The following is a 22,814-nucleotide window of genomic DNA, read 5'->3' on the forward strand; positions in this document are numbered from 1 at the left end:
AGCTCGCCATCAGCTGCAGCAGATATTGAAATTTATTATTTACTTTCTTTGAATGGCCAGTTTCACTCATCTACGAGATCATCTCTTTCAGTCAGTCTTTAATTATTGATGCCTTTCAATGTTGATATTTGCTAATACATGGACTGCGTTGCTTTTGATTGTTACAGTTTCAGATCAGAAGGGAAGAGATCCAACTATTTCGTCAGTCACGTTTTGCTGTTAGTGTTTGCAGAGAGCTTCTCGTGTTCCTGCTTATTTTCTCCGTGGGACAAACTTGAGCCAGCCTTATTTGCGGCCGACAGAAGTCAGGGGCACACCTAACCATTTTTTGATATTTGGAGTCCCCCAACCATATTTAAATCTTTTTCCTTGAACGAAGGAGTGACGCTACACTCTTAACCAATTTACAAACACGTCTGTTCTGAATATATCCCCTTGCAACCTCAGTCAGCCTTCAAGCAGTCAAAAATTTACATCAGGCTTTTAGCTCAGGAGGGAAGAGATCAAACTATTTCGTCATCACATTCTGATGTTAGTGTTTGCAGAGAGCTTCCTGTGGTCCCAATCTTTCTGAAGTTTCAAGAACCTACTTCATGTTCTGCATCAAAAATGAAATAAAAAGGTTGGAGAATTAGCCAAAGAAAATCCAAATAATTGTGCTTCTGCTTTAAGCATGGTTGTGAAGGGGGCACATCACATTAGTAGTATATTTGTCAAGCATGGCACCAAAAGAAAAATGGGTTGGTATCTGGGTCTGATTGCCGCCGGCCAGATGAGACATAGTTGTTGTACCTAACCAAATACTCCCTCCGTCCGGAAATACTTGTCGTAGAAATGGATACAAATGGATGCATCTGAACTAAAATACATCTAGATACATTCATTCCTCGGACAATTATTTCGGAACGGAGGGAGTACAATACTGCAAGCTAGCAAGTTTTCTGGCTTAATCAAATCTGCCACTTGCTGAAAAAAAAATCGGAGCTAGCTAACACAGAGTATTGTTTCTACTGGTTGGATGGGCTCAAGCAACTCTCTGCTTCTTAATTCCTTGAGGTTTGTCTGTACTTGTTCTGTGTGGTTACTTACCGGTGGAGGCTATTGGTTGAAGGAGCTGTATTGCCCACCAACCCTACACAAAAATACCATCATCTTTTCCTCGAAAGCCTGTATGTGTCTAGTCAAGACTGCCTCCCTATGCCTAACTCGCTGCACTCTTACACTTCACAAACACAGCAATATTCTCATTGAAGAGAGCAATAGCTTTGCTGGGGAGCCATGAGCGTGCTTGGGGCGGTGATTGCGGGTGCCGTCGGGAAACAAGTCGTCACCAAGCTCGGTAAATATGCTGCATCGGAGATCACTCTGCAGTGGAGGTACAGAGAGGACGTGTTGGACCTGGGGGAGAAGATGAAAGATCTGGAGGCTGTGTTGCTTGATGCCGACGACAAGTCGCGTCGAGTAGGAGAAGGTGGAAGACTATATCAGCAGTGGCTTACAAAACTTAAGCGCGTTTCATATGATGTCGAGGACATGATTGATGAGTTGGACGCTAATGAGCTCATCAAGAAGAGTCAATCGAAGGTATTCATTCGGATATTATTCTTCTTCTCTTATCTAAAAAGATATTGATTCTTTGATTACCATGTTTGTAAATGTCTTTGTGTATTTGATTATGCAATAGCCCATCTTTATCTCTTACTCCCTCCGTCCGAGAATACTTGTCATCAAAATCGATAAAAAGAGATATATCTAAAACTAAAATGTGTCTAGATACATCCCCTTTTATCCATTTTGATGAAAAGTATTTTCGGACGGAGGGAGTATTTTGTAACATGCAACCTTCTTCTCCATCGGTGCCTCCATGGATGAGAGCTGAAACAAATCTGAAAAAGATGTTCTTAGAGACTGAAATTGACTTCAACTTCTATTTTTGCAGGTCAACTTATGGATTTCCAGAAACAATCAACTCCTGCAGCGAAAAACCATGCCCCATAAGATGAAGAAGGTGATGAAGAAAATAGACGCAATTAAAGAGGAGGGCAGAATGGTGCTCAATCTTGTGCCTCAAGAAGCCAGGGGAGAAGGGAGCAGAAACAGTGAAACTTTTGCAGCCAACTGGAATGGTTGTGGCATGAAAACTGGAATGGTGGGGAGGGATATGGAGAAGGAGAAAATAATCAGCCTGTTACTGACAAGTGAAGCTAACCAGGATATCTCCATCATTCCAGTTGTTGGCCTTGGTGGCATAGGCAAGACAACACTGGTTGAATCTGTTCTTACTGAAAAGAGGGTCAGTGTCTTTGACGCCTCAATCTGGATTAATGTGTCTGAACAGTTTGATTTGCACAAAATTGCGAGTGCAATCCTGAGAAGAATGATGGATGGCACTATCAACCATGACAACTGTGATTTGCAACAAGTTCTGAAAAAAGAACTTGCTAAAAGAAGATACTTGATTGTTCTGGATGATCTCTGGGAAGAAGATGGAAATAATCTTGAAAGGTTGAAGGAGATGTTACAGCATGGCCGCAAGGGTAGTCGTATCATAGTAACTACCCGAAACCTAGGCGTAGTGCAACAATTGCGCACTGGTTTTCTCGCAAATCAGAGGAAAATTTGCCCAGTTCCTGAGTCTGACATAATCGATTTGGGTGTTTTAGAACCTGGTGACTGTTGGGAATTAATAAAGCAAAGGACATTTGGGCCTGATGATGACCACAATGGCTTGGAAGAAATTGGGAAGCAGATTGCAAGGAGTGTGGGGGCTTACCACTCGTGGCAAATGCTCTTGGGCAAGGAATGTCGGAGATAAGGACCGTGGGGGCATGGAAAGATATAAGAGATACCAAGTTTGATTTGGGTTTGAGAGAAGTATATCAGAAAAAAACATTAGAGAGACTAATGCTTAGCTATTGCTACATGAAGCTAGAATTCAAAATGTGTTTCACATACTTGGCAGCCTTCCCCAAGGGCTTTGTCATGGACAAAAATCGTCTAATCCAGCAATGGAATGCACTTGGATACATTTATCCAGGGTACGATGGTCAAAGATGCATCAACTACCTTTTGGGGATGTCCTTTCTTCGGATTCCAGGAACTGCTTCGGTTAGTATCTTTCACTTGGATGACTGGTTTATTTTTTCTTCTACTAGATTTGTTTTTAACTTTAAAGTCAATAACACATTTTCTTGCTTAATATATCCATTTCCAAATTAGCACTTATTTTTAATTCTGATAATTTTGGTTTTGTAGTTTACTAGGTCTGTTGTTTTGATTATATTGGGTTGAGATTATTTCTTGTCCTTCGGTTCCTGGATTTAATGCCCAGATTATGTACCAGAATACTAAAATATAAAGTTCGATCAATTTATTAATTAAAAAAATAATTTTATTCATTTTAAATCTGAGATTCTTTGCTAGATCTCTCTCCAGTAATATGGTATATCGAATCCGCCAAATTATTCGCGTAGCGCTATTCTTCTCTCATGAGCATTTGTGGCATTTCTTTTGCAACCTGCCACTTCTAATAATTTTAATATAGGCTCTCGAAGTCTAGCTCAACTTAGTAGATTAGTAAACCACAAGATATGATTTACGAGAGCTACCAACCTAACATCACAACACAATGGTTAGCAGGAACAAACCTAGATCGACTTAAAAGTTCATGCACGAATTATGGAAGCAAAGAAAATCGCAGGTAAATCACATTCGTTGGTTTGAGTGTGAAGATGAAAATTAGTCCCTGCACTCCGCACATGGTCCTTCATGGTTGTCCGCTAGGCAGCGCTCATCACTACTGTGCCTCTGGTACAAACACCTTGGATCTTGGTGTTGGTTACCAAGTGGTAGATTCAGTTACCGCCTAGAAACGGGTTTTCCTAGCACACCTCGGTAAATGGGTTTCCCGGACAAAAGAATCTCAGAAATTTTGAATCCCTCGAAACAAAATATTTGTTGAACCTTGGAGCAGATGGCAGTAAGAGAACTTACCGCCCAATGAGTTAGATTTCGCGATAATTAAATGAGCCTTGCTTCGGTACCCCCCCCCCCCAAAAATCGTATAATTAAATGAGGCTTGCTTCAGTACAACCCCCCCCCCCCCCCCCCCCCCGCGGCCAAATCATATAAGGGCAGTATACCCACCTCATACATGTTTATGCCTAGTTACTTCTTTTACTAGTGGTTGGGGCGCCACCATGTGGCGCCGCTTGACAGGAAGTTGTGCGCACATTTTCATTTAAAAAAATACAGAGTCCTCGCCTCTGTCTAAAAAAATGTTTTAGAAGAAGTCCTCACCTTCATCTAAAAAAGTAAAAAATTAAAAAAAAAATTAGCACCGCAGCCTACCAGCGAGTGCCACTTTGCGTAACCCTTCATTTAAAAAATATCAGGGGTCCTCACCTCTATCTTAAAAAAATACATTTAAAAAATAATCCACACCTTCATCTAAAAGATTTCTCACCGCGGCCAACCAGTTTGCGCCACGTGGCATAGCTAGTTGGCCGCCCTTCATGCGTAGCTTAATGGGTTTAATTCTTCTTGTTGTACATCTTCCCAGTCTAGTTCTTTTTTGGTTTTGTTTGGACACTTTTTCGTTTTAAATTTTTCTTTCTTCTTCTCTTTTCTTTTTCATTTTTACTTAAATTCAAGAATATTTACTTGAATTTGTGAACTTGTTTCAAACATGAACTTTTTTTGAATCCCTGATTTTTTCCAAATGGATGAATGTTTTTAAATTTTGCAAACGTTTATCAAATTCGTGAACTTTTTTTTTGGCAAATTCATGAACTTTTTTTTAAAATCGATGAACCTTTTCAGTTTCACGGACTTTTTCAAATTCGTGAACTTTTTTTTGCAAGTGATCAGTTTGGCCCATGTAATTGAAGTCCCTGCCGTAGGCGTGCGCTGGTCGCTACATGTAGCAGAAATTTTCCGACACCAACATAGAAACTAACAATTTGTTTTTTTGGTCCGGTCTTCAGTTTATCAGTTTTTATACCCACCCCTAACTCCAAGGACGAAAAAGTTCACGAAATTGAAAAAAGTTTATTGTTTTGAAAAAAGTTATTGAATTAAATACTTTTTTCCATAGGAGGCCGCCACGATTGGCTGGTCCATTGTTTGTCGACATCCTTGAATGTCCCAATTTTTGCATGACCTTGTATGATTAATTTAAAGCATCATGCCAAGTTGTGTTACCACCTAGTGTGCTTGTGACTTGTGTACACATGATAATGGGTATTTTTTATAGCGTATGTCTGATTTTCTGAGAAGCAATTATCTAGTCGATGGAAACAAGATTTTGATTATTCAAAGCAAAAATTATCATTACATATAAACGAATTTATATTAAACCGTAGCATGTTGCTTTCACCATGGAAGCAAGTATCACCTTGAAATAAATATATTGCTCCAAAGAAAACCAAAGCATCACATCAGAAATATTTTCTACGTGTCGTGGAGCTGAGAAACCTCACTTTGGAAGCAATTTTAAATAATATACTTGAATCTAGATTGCTGGGTAAGGAAGCAAATGGCTTAACGTGCACATCAAGTATGGATTAGATCTTGTGTTAATTAGGCGTAATTTAAGGGAGTGGTTATGGAAATAAATCTCAATTATTGTAAATTCAAATCTTAATTAGGCGTAATCGTAGTTAATGGGGTACAAGCCGATGGTTGGGGGGGGGGGGGGGGGGAGCATAGAAACCGGTGCTACAAACAGGGGCGCACAGATTAGGAAAACAGAATTTTTCTTATACGCACACTAAAAAGAATCGGAGGTATAAATGTCAAAACAACTTTTTTTTGAGAGAAAAATGTCAAAACAACTAAGATGTCCCAATGGTGTAAATGGGCCGGCCCATGACAGAGGTGGAAATGTCATGTATGGGCACGCTAGCGCATACGACGTACTTTCAAGAAAGACCATCATGCCCTTTATTATGAAGATGTATGGGTTAATCTCAGCCGTCAATGTGTTTACGGGGTCTGCCGAAGCAGAAGTGCAATTATTAAATTTATTGGTTCCCGCTACTTTCCTGATTTAAACAAAAATTAAAGTCAAAACTCATTCAAATATTTTCGCTCGGTATCCATCCGATATATTCGGGTAACCATGGGTAACCGCAGATCCCGAGATCCCTTTGTAAATTTAAGTTATCCGGTATCCAAAGTCTTGACCTGGATATATACGAAAAAAACTCAAGAGTATATTCACACCTAAATTTCCTGTTTTGTTTGCAAAAAGGCGATCTGGGAGACGAGCGACGGGGTGCTCTTAATATGAGCCATTGGTTTTCTCCGAGTTTGGTGAAATTGATACAAGGGTTGTATTGCTGACGTATTGTAGGATTTGCTTTTCTAGAAATGTTTTTTTAGGAGCCATGTGCACTCCTCAATGCATCTCTCACTTGTCAACCACCTATCCAATTGAAATTAGGTAAGTGTTATTTTTAATGGATTAGCACGCATATCGTTGAAATTTGCATTATTCTTATGGGTTGGCGTTATTTAACAATGGCCCCAAAGACAAAATGATACGGGACAAACCATAAGGGTGTCCCTATATTCACAAACTGACGGTGGATTTGAGGAAGAACATGAGGAAAAACTAGAAAATAGTGGAAATCGAAGGGGGTAAACACAAAGGAAGATCAAATCCCACAACCAACTACACATTTCATAGCCAAAGTCACGTTGATCCAACAACATCCAAATTAGAAACGGTAAACAGAGGGGATAGTTCATCTCCAACATGGAGACCTTGTATTCCAAGAGGAATCTTCTCCACAAGAGGAGGTCTTGCTACTCCTCAGTGTCTTCACTCTTCACCATAAGAGGAGGCCTTGAATCCCAACGCGGGAGATCCCCTTGGGAAGGTAGATTGAGCAAAACTCTCTCTAAGTTATTCTATAAATCCTTTGCTAACCCTAGATCTGGTCCTATGTACGACTTATATAGGTTCCCAAGAAGGGGTAAGTAGAAGGGAAAGATACATGGCCCTAGCTCGTTTTACTGTTGCATGAAGGCCGGAGGCTCTGGGTGCATTCAGGGAGTCTCGGGGCTTTTCCAGTGTCGTGCAATGTTGGAATGCTCAATTTGGCCTGGAGGCTCTGGTTGCCTAGTGAGGATCCAGATACATCTTGTTTCCACCCTTTCCTCTGATTGGGCGCACCTCACCTACCTCCCTAACCTGCCTCCTATTAAGGAATATTAGTATTGGTCTAGGACTCCTTATTAGGCTATGTCTATTTCCTTGTACCCCAAGTCTTGTGCAATAGAGATAATTAATTTGCATCCATAACACCTCCCACACCTCATCTTCACCGGAGGGTCATCGCGGACTCATCTTGCCCACCTCCTCGTCGCAGATGGTGGAGATGGTTCTTGTTCGTTTATGTGGTTCATGTGCATCTAGCCCGGATAGGACTGCGCCCATGTTCCAAGTAAACAGGTAGCACCATTCAAAATTATTGTACTCCCTCCACCCTTATTTATATGGTGTCCAAGTATTCTGAGATCAACTTTGGCCATCAATATGACCACTAAAACGTGCATTATATAACAGAAAATATATTATAATTCAATTCATAAGAAAAAATTGTTTCCAACCGTATATTTTTTATGACATGTGACTCGTATATTTTTGGTAAAATTGATACTTAAAATCCAATCATAGAATACGAGGATGGAATGTTAAATTGAAATTGGGGGAACATTCCAGTTTGTGGGATCCCAAGTCATGAGCACCGCCTCTTGAAGAAGAGGTGGCTTCCATTTTCTTCACCTAGAGCTGTGCAAACGTGAGGTCCCCCATCACCTTCGGGGCAGGGCGACCGCTGCCGTGGAGATGCCGTCGGTAGTGGTAGCGGCAGGAACTACACACATGGATGGACTTCTGGCGATTAGAGTTAGGCGCCCTGGTTCCGCTCAAGGAGTGGCATGGGAGCGGTTCCTTTAGTAAGCACTTATCTTATTGTTAGTAAGCAAGTTATGTATAGATTCTTTTTTGGTTTCAAAATTATTAAACTACGTAGTAGACAAGTCAAACTTGACATGTAAATAAATTCAAAAAACTTATCTAGAGAAATATGGTATGTCTCATATGCACCATACGTTTATTAGGTTTACATGCTCTGTTCGTTATTCAAATTTTAATGGCATAAAAACAATTTATGAAAATCCACTGTTCTAGTAAAAATAATATGTGTAGGATAATTCTTCTGTGTAAGGGTTCGAACGATTTTAAGTTGCAATCTTATTGGATCCTAGTGTCTTCTCTTAACTCCATTTTACTAACATTACCTTTTTCTCAATGGGCTTTACATTTCTCTTTGCAGTACTATACTGATAGTAGTTACCTCTGCAGGTTGGTCCAAGGCCATTGCACTACAAATCTCCACCAGAACTCGTGATGCATGATTTGGTTCATGATCTTGCATCAATAATTGTTGCTGATGATTTTGTTGTGCTGGATGCTACCAACCGCACCAGCTGGAAAATAGCTCGTTACAGCCGACATGCACAGTTAATCAACTTCAAGAATGATCCTAAGGTTTTCAAATATATTTCACGCAAGATTAGATCCCTCCACTTTCGGGATTTTGGGGGACTGCAATTCCCGAGAAAGGCATTCTCTCGATCCAAGTACATACGTGTCTTGGACCTAAGTGGACATTCAGCTAAAGGTCAATCTGCTCGAGGTAGTGTGGTGCTGCCATCTTCCATTAATCAATTGAAGCTAATTAGGTATCTTGATGTCACAGGCTGGCCAATAACATCACTTCCTAAGTATTTCCATGAACTTCAAAACATGGAAACACTTATTTTGTCCAATTCCTTGCTTGAAACCTTGCCTGCCAGTATTTGTCGCCTCAACAAACTTTGCTATTTGGACGTATCAGGCAGTAGCAGCCTCATTAAGCTACCTGCATCACTTGGGGAGCTCTCTCAGCTCTTTTTCCTCAACCTATCCGGGTGTTGTATACTCCAAGAATTGCCTGAATCAATATGTGCGCTTACATGCTTACACCACCTAGACATGTCAGATTGCCGTGCTCTTCAAAAGCTCCCCGATAAATTTGGCAGCCTTCTAAAACTCTCATTCTTAAACTTGTCAAGTTGTTCAAAGCTCACAAAACTACCTGATAATCTTAGCTTTCCGTGTTTAGAGCATCTGAACCTATCTGGGTGTTGTGTACTCCAAGAATTGCATGAGTCAATATGTGAGCCTACATGCTTACACCACCTAGACATGTCAGATTGTTGTGATCTTCAAAAGCTACCCGATAAATTTCGTAGCCTTCCTAAACTCTCATTCTTAAACTTGTCAAGTTGTTTGAAGCTCACTAAACTACCTGATAATGTTAGCTTTCCATGCTTAGAGCATCTGAACCTATCAAGTTGCCATGAGCTAGAAAACCCGCCAATTGATTTCATCCACCTTTCGAAGCTTGAGTTCATGAACCTCTCTGGTTGCTACAAACTTCCAGTGCTGCCACAATCATTTTGCCAACATAATCGTTTGAAATACCTGGATCTTTCAGATTGTCAGAACCTCGAAGAACTCCCTGAATGTATTGATCACCTCTCTGAACTTGAATATTTGAACCTAACAAGTTGTCCGTGAAGGAAATATGCCCTAGAGGCAATAATGAAGTTATTATTTATTTCCTTATATCATGATAAATGTTTATTATTCATGCTAGAATTGTATTAACCGGAAACATGATACATGTGTGAATACATAGACAAACAGAGTGTCACTAGTATGCCTCTACTTGACTAGCTCGTTGATCAAAGATGGTTATGTTTCCTAGCCATTGACATGAGCTGTCATTTGATTAACGGGATCACATCATTAGGAGAATGATGTGATTGACTTGACCCATTCTGTTAGCTTAGCACACGATCGTTTAGTATGTTGCTATTGCTTTCTTCATGACTTATACATGTTCCTATGACTATGAGATTATGCAACCCCCGTTTACCGGAGGAACACTTTGTGTGCTACCAAACGTCACAACGTATCTGGGTGATTATAAAGGTGCTCTACAGGTGTCTCCGAAGGTACTTGTTGGGTTGGCGTATTTCGAGATTAGGATTTGTCACTCCGATTGTCGGAGAGGTATCTCTGGGCCCACTTGGTAATGCACATCACTTAAAGCCTTGCAAGCATTGCTGTAGCGACCCGACCCGAATGGATCAAGTCTCTGTGCTTAAGTGTCATCCCTGGATCGGTATGCTGACACACACAGTACTCGAGGATTTATAACAGAGGTAAATCACATGCATAAAGTAACGTAAATACTATTACCTCAATCCAAATAGCGGAAGTAACAAGGTTGTGGATTCCCATCAACACCAACGGCAAAGTCGAGTGTAGAAATCGTAACCCTAACGTATCACTTACTCGTCGTAAGATATCCTGCAACATGAAACGTTGCAGCCCGAAAACGGGTCAGCACATGGAATATGCTGGCAAATTCACACCATAGAGAAATGATGAACAAAGGCTATCACTACATGCATATATGGCTGGTGGAAAAGCTCTATGGTTATAATGTTTTTGCGAAAAGCCAATTTTTCCCTACCGCAAAGGAATAAATTTTATTTAACTATCATGGTGGTTGTGAAACATTGAGATGGTTGACAGCATCTCAATCCCAATTAAGTATCATCATTAACCCAACAAGATTAATTAAAGTAACATGATGAGATCAACGGGATAATCCAAGAACTAGATACTCAAGATGTCCATAACCGGGGACACGGCTAATCATGATTAGTTTATACACTCTGCAGAGGTTTGTGCACTTTTCCCCACAAGACTCGATCTCCTCCGTTGGATTTCTCGCACTACAAGGTGTTTGAGAAACGGATCACCGAGACACAGTCTTTCAGAAGCGTTAGCACCTTACGATGGGTAGACCGGTACACCTACATCCCCTACATCTGCTAGTCTACCACTGTAAGAGTTCACACGACTTAATCAACTATGCTAGAGCCCATAATAGCTTGTGGCTGCACACGGAAGTTTCTAGCATGAATAATCTCATGATCCCTTTGAACCTAGGTGGCGGTCCAAAAGAAAAACAGGCAATCCTGGAATACCCAGGTACCTCAATCCACCCAGATGTGTGTTTAAGTTGTCACCTTAAGTAAACCATTAAATTAACAATCTCACATCTGTCATGGAAAATTCACTCAAACCCAATCCACGTCTACGAGCATAGCATAGCAATATAAGCAAACGTAGAAGTAACTCCCAAGGGTTTGATAATAAAACAGGTAATAGATACTACCTCAACTACTTCCCAATACCCACAATTTAATTAGGTCCTAACCATGCAATGTTTGAGGGTTGAATCTAATGCATAAAAACTTGGTATGAAAGGGATATGATCAAAGTGTGAACTTGCCTGCAATGTTGATGAAGATGATTCGCACTCAAAACTCTTGATAGATCTACTCGTCACACTCCGGTCAATCTATCGTAAGCAAGCAGTAGCAACCATACATAAGCAATCACTCAAGATCAGAAAGATCGGAGAAAACAATTCGGAAAACTTCAAAACCAAGCAAATAACTCTTGTAACATAAAACAATTTCTAACAGCACCAAAATTATGTGAATTTGGCCTTATCAGAAAGTTTAGGTCAAGAGCTTCGCTTTGCAAAAAGAATCAACTCAAACGGAGTTACGGAACTTAAGTTATGAACAAAAGAAGTTTAAATATGAATTTGAACAAATTTCGAAATTTGAAAATTTCAAAAAGTTGACGTGACAGGTTAACTGGATAGGTGAAAACAAGACGAAACTATAGGCGCTGGTTTAATCTAATTTGGATGAACGAGTAAAAAGTTTTGAAAAATCAGGGCCAAGCTGTTTTGCAGAAGAAAAATAGCTGCGGCTAAACTTAAAAGACGACTTCGGAGTGAGGAGACAACTTCCAAAGTCCCGCCGGAGAGGAGAAATATATTTTAGCTAATCAAACCAAAATATTGATTTAATCCGCAATGGATAATTTCTGGAGGATCTATGGGTCTATATTTATAGGTGGAAAAGAGGTTTAGGGGTTAAAGGCTAGGCAATGTGGGACTAAACGTAGACGAAAAGACAAAAAGGGAGCGCCTCGCATGGGCCTAAAGGCCTTAGTGGTTCGGCCGGCCGCGCGGCAGTCTTTTTTTTAGCAATTGAAAAGAAAGAAAAGAAAGAAAAAAAACTATAGAAAAAAAATATGGGGAGGAATATGGCCGGCTGGGCCTGGCCTATTTAAGAGAAAAAAAAACAATGGGGCGCCAAAAGCTACTATACTACGCATGAGAACGACATATAGTCACAGAGTACGCGCATGTAGTTTTTTTTTATAAATAGAGACAGGAAAGGAAAAACTGAATAAAGAAAATAAAAATAAAACTTTATATAGGCATATTATATATCAAAATTTGCAGAAAAAGATTTCCTATAGCATGAACATTTTTGTAAAGTCAAATCAAGTCCACACAAATTTTAATAAATCAAACAGTGCTACTGCCTTAATAAAATCCAATAAAAATCATTTTAAAAATACCAAGATGATTTCAAATTTATTTTTCTCCAATTTTCTGATGTAGGGAATCATGTTACCCTATTTTCTGTATATTTTTATTTTGGAGAAAAATAATTTGAATAAGATTGAAATAGCTCCAAATAAAAAATAATTTCCAAAAGGACTTTGAATTTGACCTTTGAAACTCCCAACTCATATTTCATATGTTTTGAAGAAGTCATTTTATCTTCTCTCGTGAAAATCATTGAGTTGCATAAAGTTTCAGAAATGTGAAATATTTTCAAATGAAATTCAAATATTTTCAACACCCCTTGTCGTTTAAATAAATGGAAGAAGTCATGTCATCTTCTCTCCAGGGTTTTGTGATGAAAAGAATTTGAATTCACGGAGATCATAAAAGCAAAATGAAAGTTTGGGAAAGTCCTTTTATTCCCTCTCATTTAACTTTCAAAAGATTTCGAATTCAATCACTTCCAGTCAATCAATCAAACAATCAATCCAATCTATCTGTTTATTATAACATTCCAAAATTTAGAATTTTGGGATGTTACAAACCTACCACCCTTAAAATGAATCTCGTCCTCGAGATTCGGAGAGGCTAGCAAGTAATAGGTTAGGTTTGGGGTCTTCTCAAAATCCATCGATCATCACAGGGGGGTCTGGGGTGCTACCACCCTTAGAAGCATTGTTACTGTTCCATCAAAACTCATATACTCCATCCTTATCTTTGACGGTGTCAGTCTTCTCAAATTCTTGGAAAACTCCTTCTCTGGGCTCTTCCGGTAGTGGCATAACCTTTTTCCTCAATTCTTTTGTATCCTTTCATCTTGGTATGGTTATTCCATGACTGGGTCTTCTTAGCTGACGGGTCAGGCGCCAATACTAAACAACTATCGACATCTCCTGGTGGTCAACAATTTATGGTTTCTCCTGCAGGAAATGGGTCTGGTTGATCCTCACCGTATAACCTACGATTGGCATCAACTGCCGTGTACAAGGGAAACATTCTTATACCATTCTAAGGTTCAAGCAAGGTTTAATATCGTCGTCTCTCTACTATAGGTAGGTCACTCAGATTTACCATCCCATATAGCAAAGCGAACAATAAGAGTAAGTCGGTATGGTGACCAATCCATCCCGCACCCAAATCATTACCTTGTACATGGTTTAGCGAATCTTGCATTCTAACACTCGGTCATCCTCACAAGCATTGCAGAATTTCTCTTGTCGACGAACCAAGTTCAGATAAATCCATGGATTCTGCAAGCCAAACAAACATCTATCGTTCCTTCACAACTCTCAGGTTTTGCGTAAACTCCTATAAAATCGTCGGTTGATACAGGTATATCCTCTTCCAGGGTTTTTCCTTCAGCAAGAATGTGCTTGTTTCTTGGCATGTCCTGGGGACTGTGGGTTATGGCCCATCTCATCACTGGTAAACCTTGAACTCATCATTGGGGAAACTGATCCTTAATCCAACATCCAACTTCCTAGCATACTTAAAATCCATCCAATTGTACTGTCTTCCTTCCTTCTATTGGCACCAAACTGGGACATGATTACTCAGACTCATCATGGAATTTCCATTGATCCATATTTCCAACATCATACCTCCTTTATATTCAATAGTAATTTATCTCTTCATCCTCGTGGGATATCCCACATACTGAAAAAAACTTAACTTATGAAGTCCATACTCCACTTCGTGGAACATCATTATCTTTTCCAGGGTCAAGCGTCCTTATTGGCCATCTCTGCATGGCACTTCTTCAACTGGGAAACATGAAACACATCATGAATTCTTGACAGTCCTTCGGGTGACTCCAGCTTGTTGGCCACTTTTCCCATACGCTCCAAAACTCGGTATGGTCCTACAAATCTCGGGCCTAACTTTCCCTTAACTCCAAATAGTTTAACTCCTCGCAGAGGGAACACACGTAGACATGCTCCATCTCCAATTTCATAGACTACCTACTTTACATTCAATAATACTCCATACCCTCATATTCTTGGGGTATCCAATATATCGAGATAAAACTCGTACTTATTTTGTTCGAAATCCACTTCGTGGAATATCATTACCTTTTCCAAGGGTCAAGTTTCCTCACATGGTACTACCACCTTTAAGATGCACAATCTTCCATAGACCATATTTCTCATATCCTCGAAAATGGTCAAAATATTTCTTCATAGAGTAACAACTCATAAAATCCAAATCAATACCAATGATGCTAACTTTATTGATTCTCAAATATTACAATCTCCTTCATTCCATTACATGCCTCAACCCGACACCTCACTAATAAAAGAACTGTCCACACTACTACTACTATTTTTCTCGTTGCACTCAACTATTTATCACAAGTCTCCGTCTCCTTGGGGCATTCTCTGGCAAAGTGCCCTGCTTCATCACAACGGAAACATATTACTTCTGACATATCTCGAGGTTTCCTTGTGATTATATAGCCTCCTGGGGTCCTCATCTTCCCTTTTGGGCAATCATTTTGGTAGTGTCCTGAATTTTTGCACCTGAAACATGTGATATGACTCAGGTCTCTCTTTGTAGAAATTGGGTTGTTCCTGGCATCCAATCTACTTCTCTTCCTAGACTTTTCCGTTCCAATCAGGGCTTCTATTTCCTGTGGGTCATACTTGTTGGGAATCGTAGCATAATTTTAAAATTTTCCTACGCTCACCAAGATGCATCTATGGAGTATACTAGCAACGAGGGGAAAGGAGTGCATCTACATACCCTTGTAGATCGTGAGCGGAAGCGTTCCAATGAACGTGGATGACGGAGTCGTACTCGCCGTGATCCAAATCACCGATGACCGAGTGCCGAACGGACGGCACCTCTGCGTTCAACACACGTACGGTGCAGCGACGTCTCCTCCATCTTGATCCAGCAAGGGGAAGGAGAGGTTGATGGAGATCCAGGAGCACGACGGCGTGGTGGTGGATGCAGCGGGTCTCGGCAGGGCTTCGCCGAGCTTTTGCGAGAGAGAGAGAGAGGTGTAGCAGGGGAGGAGGGAGGCGCCCAAGGCAGTAGGTTGCTGCCCTCCCTCCCCCCTTTATATAGGCCCCCTGGGAGGGGGGGCGCCGGCCAGATCCCATCTAGGGTGGGGGGCGGCGGCCAAAGGGGGGGAAGGGGTGCCTTGCCCCCCAAGGCAAGTGGGAAGCCCCCCCACCCTAGGGTTCCCAAACCCTAGGCGCATGGGGGGAGGCCCATGGGGGGCGCCCAGCCCACTAGGGGCTGGTTCCTGTTGGAAATATGCCCTAGAGGCAATAATAAATAGGTTATTGTTATTATATTTCCTTGTTCACGATAATCGTTTATTATCCATGCTGCAATTGTATTGATAGGAAACTCAGATACATGTGTGGATACATAGACAACACCATGTCCCTAGTAAGCCTCTAGTTGACTAGCTCGTTGATCAATAGATGGTTACGGTTTCCTGACCATGGACATTGGATGTCGTTGATAACGGGATCACATCATTAGGAGAATGATGTGATCGATGGACAAGACCCAATCCTAAAGCCTAGCACAAGATCGTGTAGTTCGTTTGCTCAGAGCTTTTCTAATGTCAAGTATCATTTCCTTAGACCATGAGATTGTGCAACTCCCGGATACCGTAGGAATGCTTTGGGTGTACCAAACGTCACAACGTAACTGGGTGGCTATAAAGGTGCACTACAGGTATCTCCGAAAGTGTCTGTTGGGTTGGCACGAATCGAGACTGGGATTTGTCACTCCGTGTAAACGGAGAGGTATCTCTGGGCCCACTCGGTAGGACATCATCATAATGTGCACAATGTGACCAAGGAGTTGATCACGGGATGATGTGTTACGGAACGAGTAAAGAGACTTGCCGGTAACGAGATTGAACAAGGTATCGGGATACCGACGATCGAATCTCGGGCAAGTAACATACCGATAGACAAAGGGAATTGTATACGGGATTGATTGAATCCTCGATATCGTGGTTCATCCGATGAGATCATCGAGGAGCATGTGGGAGCCAACATGGGTATCCAGATCCCGCTGTTGGTTATTGACCGGAGAGTCGTCTCAGTCATGTCTGCGTGTCTCCCGAACCCGTAGGGTCTACACACTTAAGGTTCGGTGACGCTAGGGTTGTAGAGATATTAGTATGCGGTAACCCGAAAGTTGTCCGGAGTCCCGGATGAGATCCCAGACGTAGCGAGGAGTTCCGGAATGGTCCGGAGGTAAAGATTTATATATGGGAAGTCTTATTTTGGTCGCCGGAAAAGTTTCGCACTTTATCGGTATTGTACCGGGAGTGCCGAAAGGGGTCCGGGGGTCCACCAAGGGGGTCCACCAGCCCCGGGGGGCCACATGGGCTGTAGGGGGTGCGCCTTGGCCTATATGGGCCAAGGGCACCAGCCCCAAGAGGCCCATGCGCCAAGAGATAAGATAAACGGAGAGTCCTAAAGGGGGAAGGCACCTCCGAGGTGCCTTGGGGAGGAAGGACTCCTCCCTGGCCGCACCCTTCCTTGGAGGAAGGGCCAAGGCTGCGCCCCCCTCTCCCTTGGCCCTATATATAGTGGGGGGGAGGGAGGGCAGCAATACACAAGCCCCTGGCGCCTCCCTCTCCCTCCCGTGACACCTCTCCCTCCCGTTAGTGCTTGGCGAAGCCCTACCGGGATCCCCGCTACTTCCACCACCACGCCGTCGTGCTGCTGGATCTCCATCAACCTCTCCTCCCCCCTTGCTGGATCAAGAAGGAGAAGACGTCGCTGCTCCGTACGTGTGTTGAACGCGGAGGTGCCGTCCGTTCGGCACTAGGATCATCGGTGATTTGGATCACGACGAGTACGACTCCATCAACCCCATTCTCTTGAACGCTTCCACTCGCGATCTACAAGGGTATGTAGATGCACTCCTTCCCTCTCGTTGCTAGTAAACTCCATAGATTGATCTTGGTGATGCGTAGAAAATTTTGAATTTCTGCTACGTTCCCCAACAGTGGCATCATGAGCTAGGTCTATGCGTAGTTTCTATGCACGAATAGAACACAAAGTAGTTGTGGGCGTAGATGTTGCCAATTCTTCTTGCCGCTACTAGTCTTATCTTGTTTCGGCGGCATTGTGGGATGAAGCGGCCCGGACCGACCTTACACGTACGCTTACGTGAGACAGGTTCCACCGACTGACATGCACTAGTTGCATAAGGTGGCTAGCGGGTGTCTGTCTCTCCCACTTTAGTCGGAACGGATTCGATGAAAAGGGTCCTTATGAAGGGTAAATAGAAATTGGCATATCACGTTGTGGTCTTACGTAGGTAAGAAACGTTCTTGCTAGAAACCTATACAAGCCACGTAAAAACTTGCAACAACAATTAGAGGACGTCTAACTTGTTTTTGCAGCATGTGCTATGTGATGTGATATGGCCAGAAGATGTGATGAATGATATATGTGATGTATGAGATTGATCATATTCTTGTAATAGGAATCACGACTTGCATGTCGATGAGTATGACAACCGGCAGGAGCCATAGGAGTTGTCTTTATTTTTGTATGACCTGCGTGTCATTGAATAACGCCATGTAAATTACTTTACTTTATTGCTAAGCGTGTTAGCCATAGAAGTAGAAGTAATCGTTGGCGTGACGACTTCATGAAGACACAATGATGGAGATCATGATGATGGAGATCATGATGATGGAGATCATGGTGTCATGCCGGTGACAAAGATGATCATGGTGCCCCGAAGATGGAGATCAAAGGAGCAAAATGATATTGGCCATATCATGTCACTATTTGATTGCATGTGATGTTTATCATGTTTTGCATCTTATTTGCTTAGAACGACGGTAGTAAGTAAGATGATCCCTCACTAAAATTTCAAGAGACGTGTTCCCCCTAACTATGCACCGTTGCGAAGGTTTGTTTTTTCGAAGCACCACGTGATGATCGGGTGTGATAGTTTCTAACGTTCGAATACAACGGGTGTTGACGAGCCTAGCATGTACAGACATGGCCTCGGAACACATGCAAAACACTTAGGTTGACTTGATGAGCCTAGCATGTACAGACATGGCCTCGGAACACAAGAGACCGAAAGGTCGAACATGAGTCGTATAGTAGATACGATCAACATGGAGATGTTCACCGATGATGACTAGTCCGTCTCACGTGATGATCGGACACGGCCTAGTTTGACTCGGATCATGTATCACTTAGATGACTAGAGGGATGTCTATCTGAGTGGGAGTTCATTAATCAGATGAACTTCATTATCATGAACATAGTCAAAAGGTCTTTGCAAATTATGTCATAGCTTGCGCTTTAGTTCTACTGTTTAAGATATGTTCCTAGAGAAAATTTAGTTGAAAGTTGTAGTAGCAATTATGCGGACTGGGTCCGTAAACTGAGGATTGTCCTCATTGCTGCACAGAAGGCTTATGTCCTTAATGCACCGCTCGGTGTGCTGAACCTCAGCGTCGTCTGTAGATGTTGCGAAACATCTGACATACACGTTTTGATGACTACGTGATAGTTCAGTGCGTAATGCTAACGGTTTAGAATTGTGGCACCAAAGACGTTTTTGAAACGTCGCAGAACATATGAGATGTTCCGAAGACTGAAATTGGGATTTCAGACTAGTGCCCACGTCAAGAGGTATGAGACCTCTGACAAGTTTCTTAAGCCTGCAGACTAAGGGAGAAAAGCTCAATCGTCGAGCATGTGCTCAGATTGTCTGAGTGCCACAATCGCTTGAATCGAGTGGGAGTTAATCTTCCAGATGAGATAGTGATGGTTCTCCATAGTCACTACCACCAAGCTAGTAGAGCTTCGTGATGAACTATAACATATCAGGGATAGACATGATGATCCTTGAGCAACTCGCGATGTTTGACACCGCGAAAGTAGAAATCAAGAAGGAGCATCAATTGTTGATGGTTAGTAAAACCACTAGTTTCTAGAAAGGCAAGGGCAAAAGGGATACTTCATGAAACAGCAAATCATTTGCTGCTCTAGTGAAGAATCCCAAGGTTAAACCCAAACCCGAGACTAAGTGCTCCTGTAATGAGGGGAACGGTCACTGAAGCAAAACTGCCCTAGATACTTGGTAGATGAGAAGGCAGGCAAGGTCGACAGAAGTATATTGGATATACATTATATGAATGTGTACTTTACTAGTACTCCTAGCAGCACTAGGGGGTTAGATACCGGTTTGGTTGCCAAGTGTTAGTAACTCGAAATAAAAGCTGCGGAATAAACGGAGACTAGCTAAAGGTCAGATGACGATATGTGTTGGAAGTGTTTCCAAGGTTGATGTGATCAAGCATCGCATGCTCCCTCTACCATCGAGATTGGTGTTAAACCTAAATAATTGTTATTTGGTGTTTGCGTTGAGCATAAACATGATTGGATTATGTTTATCGCAATACGGTTATTCATTTAAGGAGAATAATGGTTACTCTGTTTATTTGAATAATACCTTCAATGGTCTTGCACCTAAAATGAATCTCGATCGTAGTGATACACATGTTCATGCCAAAAGATATAAGATAGTAATGATAGTACCACATACTTGTGGCACTGCCACTTGAGTCATATTGGTATAGAACGCATGAAGAAGCTCCATGTAGATGGATCTTTGGACTCACTCGTTTTTGAAAAGATTGAGACATGCGAACCATGTCTATTGGTATATATGCATGAAGAAACTCCATGCAGATGGATCGTTTGGACTCACTTGATTTTGAATCACTTGAGACATGCAAATCATACCACATGGGCAAGATGACTGAAAGGCCTCGTTTTCAGTAAGATGGAACAAGAGAGCAACTTATTGGAAGTAATACATTTTGATGTATGCAGTCCAATGAGTGCTGAGGCATGCAGTGGATATCGTTATGTTCTTACTTCACAGATGATTTGAGTAGATGCTGAGTGTATTTACTTGATGAAACACAAGTCTGAATTATTGAAAGGTTCAAGTAATTTCAGAGTGAAGTTGAAGATCGTCGTGACAAGAGGATAAAATGTCTGTGATATGATCATAGAGAGAGTATCTGAGTTACGAGTTTGGCACACAATTAAGACATTGTGGAAAGTGTTTCACAATTAATACCGCCTGGAACACCATAGTGTGATGGTGTGTCCGAACATCATAACTGCACCCTATTGGATATGGTGCATACCATGATGTCTCTTATCGAATTACCACTATCGTTTATGGGTTAGGCATTAGAGACAACCGCATTCACTTTAAAAGGGGCACCACGCAATTCCGTTGAGACGACACCGTTTAGAGAAACCTAAGTTGTCGTTTCTTAAAAGTTTGGGGCTGCGATGCTTATGTGAAAAAGTTTCAGGCTGATAAGCTCGAACCCAAAGCGGATAAATGCATCTTCATAGAATACCCAAAACAGTTGGGTATACCTCCTATTTCAGATCTGGAAGCAAAAGTAATTGCTTCTAGAAACGAGTCCTTTCTCGAGGAAAAGTTTCTCTCGAAAGAATTGAGTGGGAGGATGGTGGAGACTTGATAAGGTTATTGAACCGTCACTTCAACTAGTGTGTAGCAGGGCACAGGAAGTTGTTCCTGTGGCACCTACACCAATTGAAGTGGAAGCTTATGATAGTGATCATGAAACTTCGGATCAAGTCACTACCAAACCTCGTAGGACGACGAGGATGCGTGCTACTTCAGAGTGGTACGTGATCCTGTCTGAGATATCATGTTGTTGGACAATACTGAACCTACGAGCTATGGAGAAGCGATGGTGGGCCCATATTCCGACAAATGGTTAGAAGCCATGAAATCCGAGATAAATGGATCTTTGAGAAGAAGACGGACGTGGACGGTAATGTTACCGTCTATGAAGCTCGACTTGTGGCAAAGAGTATTTCCACAAGTTCAAGGAGTTGACTACGATGAGATTTTCTCATCCGTAGCGATGCTTAAGTCCGTCGGAATCATGTTAGCATTAGCTGCATTTATGAAATCTGGCAGATGGATGTCAAAACAAGTTTCCTTACCAGTTTTCGTAAGGAAAGGTTGTATGTGATACAATCAGAAAGGTTTTGTCGATCCTAAGGATGCTAAAAGGTATGCTAGCTCCAGCGATCCTTCCATGGACTAGAGCAAGCATCTCGGAGTCAGAATATACGCTTTGATGGAGTGATCAAAGTTTTTGGGTTTATACAAAGTTTGTTAGAAACTTGTATTTACAATAAAGTGAGTGGGAGCGCTACAACATTTCTGATAAGTATATGTGAATGACATATTGTTGATCCGAAATGATGTAAAATTTCTGGAAAGCATAAAGGGTTGTTTGAAAGGAGTTTTTCAAAGGAAGACCTGGATAAAGCTGCTTACATATTGGGCATCAAGATCTATAGAGATAGATCAAGACGCCTGATGATACTTTCAAAGAACGCACACCTTGACATGATTTTGAAAGAGTTCAAAATAGATCAGCAAAGAAGGAGTTCTTGGCTGTGTTACAAGGTGTGAGTATTGAGTAAGACTCAAGACCTGACCACAGCAGAAGAGAGAGAAAGGACGAAGGTCGTCCCCTATGCTTTAGACGTAGGCTCTACAGTATGCTATGCTGTGTACCGCACATGAAGTGTGCCTTGCCATGAGTTGGTCAAGGGGTACAATAGTGATCCGGGAATGGATCACATGACAGCGGTCGAACTTATCCTTAGTATCTAGTGGACTAAGGAATTTTCTCGATTATGGAGGTGAAAAGGAGTTCGTCGTAAAGGGTTACGTCGATGCGAACTTTGACACTAATCCGGATGACTCTGAGTAGTAAACCGGATTCGTATAGTAGAGCAATTATTTGAAATGGCTCCAAGTAGCGCGTGGTAGCATCCACAAGATGACATAGATATTCGTAAAGCACACACGGATCTGAAAGGTTCAGACCCGTTGACTAATAACCTCTCTCACAAGCATAACATGATCAAACCAGAACTCATTGAGTGTTAATCACATAGTGATGTGAACTAGATTGTTGACTCTAGTAAACTCTTTGGATGTTGGTCACATGGTGATGTGACCTGTGAGTGTTAATCACATGGTGATGTGAACTAGATTATTGACTCTAGTGCAAGTGGGAGACTGTTGGAAATATGCCCTAGAGGCAATAATAAATAGGTTATTATTATATTTCCTTGTTCATGATAATCGTTTATTATCCATGCTAGAATTGTATTGATAGGAAACTCAGATACATGTGTGGATACATAGACAACACCATGTCCCTAG

The 22,814-nt window shown here is 41.7% G+C and overlaps 1 pseudogene; it reads left to right on the forward strand.

Moving 5' to 3' along the window:
- The first annotated feature begins 1,395 nt into the window (after positions 1-1,395).
- The window catches only part of LOC123121263 (disease resistance protein RGA2-like), a 42,651-nt pseudogene continuing 21,232 nt past the window's right edge, over positions 1,396-22,814 (forward strand).

The sequence above is a fragment of the Triticum aestivum genome, chromosome 5D (genome assembly GCF_018294505.1).
Source record: "Triticum aestivum cultivar Chinese Spring chromosome 5D, IWGSC CS RefSeq v2.1, whole genome shotgun sequence".
Lineage (NCBI taxonomy): Eukaryota > Viridiplantae > Streptophyta > Magnoliopsida > Poales > Poaceae > Triticum > Triticum aestivum.